This window comes from Nothobranchius furzeri, chromosome 8 (genome assembly GCF_043380555.1).
Source record: "Nothobranchius furzeri strain GRZ-AD chromosome 8, NfurGRZ-RIMD1, whole genome shotgun sequence".
Lineage (NCBI taxonomy): Eukaryota > Metazoa > Chordata > Actinopteri > Cyprinodontiformes > Nothobranchiidae > Nothobranchius > Nothobranchius furzeri.
In genome coordinates this window covers 46,433,836-46,439,835 of record NC_091748.1, presented here as the reverse complement: position 1 = coordinate 46,439,835, position 6,000 = coordinate 46,433,836, and positions in this window count along the sequence as shown.

Here is a 6,000-nt window from a genome sequence, read left to right as displayed (position 1 = left end):
ACGTATTTCCATGGCGTGATGGCGATTTTCGCCATGCTCCCAAAGCCCCGCCTTTTTTCAAAACCTGCCAGTACTGGAGACCAAGTAACCTGAAGTTGTCTACTGCTGTTTCCCACAGAATCCTGGTGATTGGGTAAAAGGAGTCCAGTAGGGAGCTGTGAAAAAAAGAGTGGCGTGGCGGCAGGTCAAAGTTTGAGGCTTAGCCACGCCCACACCTTTCAACTTTTGAAAAATCCGACGGTTGAATTTTTTTCCCTATGTCTTACGAGTACATAGCAGAAGTTTGAAGGAGAATGGTGAAAAGGGCGACGGAGCATCACTCTCCAAACAACGTGTGCGAAAACCACTAAATCGCGTACTTGGACCAAAATGGCCGACTTCCTGTGCGACTTTGCACTTGGCTCCAAGAGACTTTTTTGTAGGTCCTGAGACAGCACATTAGTGTACCATATTTCGTAATCCTCAGTCAAAGCATGGCTTGGGGCTGACAGTTTTAATGGTCCTAGGGGGCGCTATTTCAGAAAATAGGCCACGCCCACCGGATGTTCACATCAGATCTTTTGATGGGCCGGACTAGGATCACTCACAAGAAGTTTCGTGACGATATCTTTGGAAATGACGAAATGGGAGGCAAACGTAAGGCCAAGGCGGTACGCCTGAATTCGCCGCGCCGCCACAGCCCCGCCCTCTGCCGAAAACTCCCATAAAGTGACGCCAAGCAACCCCCACTTGTCTTGAGTTACCAGCTACAAATTTGTGGTGATTAAGTGAAATGGGGCAATTTGGGACCTTTCACAGTAAAACTTGATCTTTTTGGTCCTGAGGGGGCGGGGCTTGTGTGATGTCATCATCCGACCATTCAATTTACTTTGTGGGTGGATGACGAATGACCACAGAAAGTTTGGTAACTCTATTCCATTCAGTTATGAAGTTATAGCAATTTAAATATTTTTGGCGAGTAGTCAAACTTCGAGGCCTGGCTCCGCCCCTTCAACATATACGAAAACTCAGAATCCTTATCTCATTTTGTTCGCCCATCCCTTCTGAGCAATTTTACACAATTTTTGAGACGATCGTGCGAAAAATGATCGAGCAATCCAATCAGAAACGGACCCTAAAAACGGCAAAAACGGCAAAAAATCGCCATTTCAACCCAAAATGGCCGACTTCCTGTTTGATATTGACCATGGTTGCAAGAGACTTTTCTGTGCGGACTGTTGAGTACTACAAGTGTACCAAATTTCATAACTGTACGATAAACTAAGCTTTATGGAGAGGGGTTTTTTTCACTTTGTAGGGGGCGCTGTTCAGCCATTTTCTTTGCGATTTTTTCGGGACCTTTAAAATATCAAATTTTTCACCAGGCCTGACAAGTGTGCAAAATATTGTGAGTTTTGGGGTATGTTAAGGTCCCCAAAAAGCTGTTCAAAGGGGGCACGGAATAACAAAAAATAATTAAAGCTGCAAGCAGCGTCGTTCGGCCCTCGCAGCTCCGCGCCGCTCCGGTCTGCCGTCGCACCAGTGCACGTCTGACAGAACAGAAACGTCAACCACCCCGACACCAGAAACCGCGAATGGCCTCCTAGTCTGCACCTCACCCTGACTCAGCATCCCCTCTGAGCTCACCATTAAATTGAATATTAAGATTACGGCGTTACGCCAGAATTCGCCATGGCATCAAAGCCCCTCCCTTTCTGGAAAGCTATCAGATCTGAATGGTCATTACAGCATCATGAAGACAGTGCATGACCTTAGGGTCATGTTGACTAAATTAGAGGGGACAAATATGGGCATTTCAGCATAAAAAATAAATTCCTGTAGTCAGGGGGCGGGGCTTAGGTGATGTCAGCTGTCCACATTGTCATTGTTTACAGATATGGTCAATGATCACACAGACAAAGTTCGAAAAAGATCTGATCATGCACATGGGAGTTATTAAGTCAAGTAAAGTAATGGCGAAAGGTCAACGTTTGAGGCTTAGCCACGCCCACACCTTTCAACTTTTGAAAAATCCGACGGTTGAATTTTTTCCCCTATGTCTTAAGAGTGTATTGCAGAAGTTTGAAGGTGATTGGTGAAAAGGGCGACGGAGCATCACTCTCCAAACAATGTGTGCGAAAACCACTAAATCACGTACTTGCACCAAAATGGCCGACTTCCTGTGCGACTTTACGCTTGGCTCCAAGAGACTTTTTTGTAGGTCCTGAGACCCCACATTAGTGTACCAAATTTCGTAATCCTCAGTCAAAGCATGGCTTGGGGCTGAAAGTTTTAATGGCTCTAGGGGGCGCTATTTAAGAATATAGGCCACGCCCACAAACTTCAGCTGTCTATTTCTCTTGGAGCTCAGACTAGGATCACTCACCAGAAGTTTCGTAGCAATATCACGATAACTGAAGAAATGAGACAAACGTATTTCCATGGCGTGATGGCGATTTTCGCCATGGTCCCAAAGCCCCGCCTTTTTTCAAAACCTGCCAGTACTGGAGACCAAGTAACCTCAACTTGTCTACTGCTGTTTGCCACAGAATCCTGGTGATTGGGTAAAAGGAGTCCAGTAGGGAGCTGTGAAAAAAAGAGTAGCGTGGCGACAGGTCAAAGTTTGAGGCTTAGCCACGCCCACACCTTTCAACTTTTGAAAAATCCGACGGTTAAATTTTTTCCCCTATGTCTTAAGGGTATATAGCAGAAGTTTGAAGGAGATTGGTGAAAAGGGCGACGGAGCATCACTCTCCAAACAACGTGTGCGAAAACCACTAAATCGCGTACTTGATCCAAAATGGCCGACTTCCTGTGCGACTTTGAACTTGACTCCAAGAGACTTTTTTGTAGGTCCTGAGACACCACATTAGTGTACCAAATTTCGTAATCCTCAGTCAAAGCATGGCTTGGGGCTAATAGTTTAAATGGTCCTAGGGGGCGCTATTTCAAAACATAGGCCACGCCCACAAAATTCAGCTGTCTATTTCTCTTGGAGCTCAGACTAGGATCACTCACCAGAAGTTTCGTAGCAATATCACGATAACTGAAGAAATGAGAGACAAACGTATTTCCATGGCGTGATGGCGATTTTCGCCATGGTCCCAAAGCCCCGCCTTTTTTCAAAACCTGCCAGTACTGGAGACCAAGTAACCTCAACTTGTCTACTGCTGTTTGCCACAGAATCCTGGTGATTGGGTAAAAGGAGTCCAGTAGGGAGCTGTGAAAAAAAGAGTAGCGTGGCGACAGGTCAAAGTTTGAGGCTTAGCCACGCCCACACCTTTCAACTTTTGAAAAATCCGACGGTTGAATTTTTTCCCCTATGTCTTAAGGGTATATAGCAGAAGTTTGAAGGAGATTGGTGAAAAGGGCGACGGAGCATCACTCTCCAAACAACGTGTGCGAAAACCACTAAATCGCGTACTTGATCCAAAATGGCCGACTTCCTGTGCGACTTTGAACTTGACTCCAAGAGACTTTTTTGTAGGTCCTGAGACACCACATTAGTGTACCAAATTTCGTAATCCTCAGTCAAAGCATGGCTTGGGGCTAATAGTTTTAATGGTCCTAGGGGGCGCTATTTCAGAAAATAGGCCACGCCCACCAGATGTTCACATCAGATCTTTTGGGGGGCCGGACTAGGATCACTCACAAGAAGTTTCGTGACGATATCTTTGGAAATGACGAAATGGGAGGCAAACGTAAGGCCAAGGCGGTACGCCTGAATTCGCCGCGCCACCACAGCCCCGCCCTCTGCCGAAAACTCCCATAAAGTGACGCCAAGCAACCCCCACTTGTCTTGAGTTACCAGCTACAAATTTGTGGTGATTAAGTGAAATGGGGCAATTTGGGACCTTTCACAGTAAAACTTGATCTTTTTGGTCCTGAGGGGGCGGGGCTTGTGTGATGTCATCATCCGACCTTTCAATTTACTTTGTGGGTGGATGACGAATGACCACAGAAAGTTTGGTAACTCTATTCCATTCAGTTATGAAGTTATAGCAATTTAAATATTTTTGGCGAGTAGTCAAACTTCGAGGCCTGGCTCCGCCCCTTCAACATATACGAAAACTCAGAATCCTTATCTCATTTTGTTCGCCCATCCCTTCTGAGCAATTTTACACAATTTTTGAGACGATCGTGCGAAAAATGATCGAGCAATCCAATCAGAAACGGACCCTAAAAACGGCAAAAACGGCAAAAAATCGCCATTTCAACCCAAAATGGCCGACTTCCTGTTTGATATTGACCATGGTTGCAAGAGACTTTTCTGTGCGGACTGTTGAGTACTACAAGTGTACCAAATTTCATAACTGTACGATAAACTAAGCTTTATGGAGAGGGTTTTTTTTCACTTTGTAGGGGGCGCTGTTCAGCCATTTTCTTTGCGATTTTTTTGGGACCTTTAAAATATCAAATTTTTCACCAGGCCTGACAAGTGTGCAAAATATTGTGAGTTTTGGGGTATGTTAAGGTCCCCAAAAAGCTGTTCAAAGGGGGCACGGAATAACAAAAAATAATAATAATCAGAGCAAAAACAAGAGGCCTTCGCAGCGCTTTCGCTGCTCGGGCCTAATTAAAGCTGCAAGCAGCGTCGTTCGGCCCTCGCAGCTCCGCGCCGCTCCGGCGTGGCCGGCAGCCCGGGGCACTAGGGCACGTCCACGGAACAGAAACGTCGACCACCCCGACACCAGAAACCGCAAACGATCACCTCCTCCGCACCTCACCCTGACTCAGCATCCCCTCTGAGGACACCATTATATTACACGTCTCACAACTAGGGCATACTCTACCTTTACGACTCTCATGGATCTGATGACACAGACCAACTGTAATGCTTTTCTGACCACGTTGTTTGAAGTTATTGTAGGTTAAACTTATCTAGGGCCGCTGGAAAGCTTTCAGATCATGACAAATATGGGCATTTCACCATAAAACAATAGACTTCCTGTAGTAGAGGGCGGGACTTAGGGGATGTCAGCTGTCCACATTGGCATTGTCTTCAGATGTGGTCAGTGATCACACAGACAAAGTTTGATATAGATTAGATCATGCACATGGGAGTTATTAAGCCAAGAAATGTAATGGCGAAAGGTCAAAGTTTGAGGGTTAGCCACGCCCACACCTTTCAACTTTTGAAAAATCCGACGGTTGAATTTTTTCCCCTATGTCTTAAGAGGATATAGCAGGAGTTTGAAGGCAATTGGTGAAAAGGACGATGGGGCATAATACTCCAAACAATGTCTGCGAAAACCACTAAATTGAGTACTTGGACCAAAATGGCCGACTTCCTGTACGATTTTGCACTTGGCTCCAAGAGACTTTTTTTCCTGAGACAACACATTAGTGTACCAAATTTCGTAATCCTCAGTCAAAGCATGGCTTGGGGCTATTAGTTTAAAAGGTCCTAGGGGGCGCTATTTAAGGAAATAGGCCACGCCCACAAACTTCAGCTGTCTATTTCTCTTGGGGTCAGACTAGGATCACTCACCAGAAGTTTCGTAGTGATATCACGATAACTGAAGAAATGAGAGGCAAACGTATTTCCATGGCGTGATGGCGATTTTCGCCATGCTCCCAAAGCCCCGCCTTTTTTTGAAACCTGCCAGTACTGGAGACCAAGTGACCTCACGTTGTCTACTGCTATTTGCCAGAGATTCCTGCTGATTGGGTAAAAGGAGTCCAGTAGGGAGCTGTGAAAAAAAGAGTGGCGTGGCGACAGGTCAAAGTTTGAGGCTTAGCCACGCCCACACCTTTCAACTTTTGAAAAATCCGACGGTTGAATTTTTTCCCCTACGTCTTAAGAGTATATAGCAGAAGTGTGAAAGCGATTGGTGAAAAAAGCAACGGAGCATCACTCTCCTAACAACGTGTACCAAAACAACTAAATCGCGTACTTGTACCAAAATGGCCGACTTCCTGTGCGACTTTGGACTTGGCTCCAAGAGACTTTTTTGTAGGTCCTGAGACTCCACATTAGTTTACCAAATTTCGTAATCCTCAGTCAAAGCATGGCTAGGG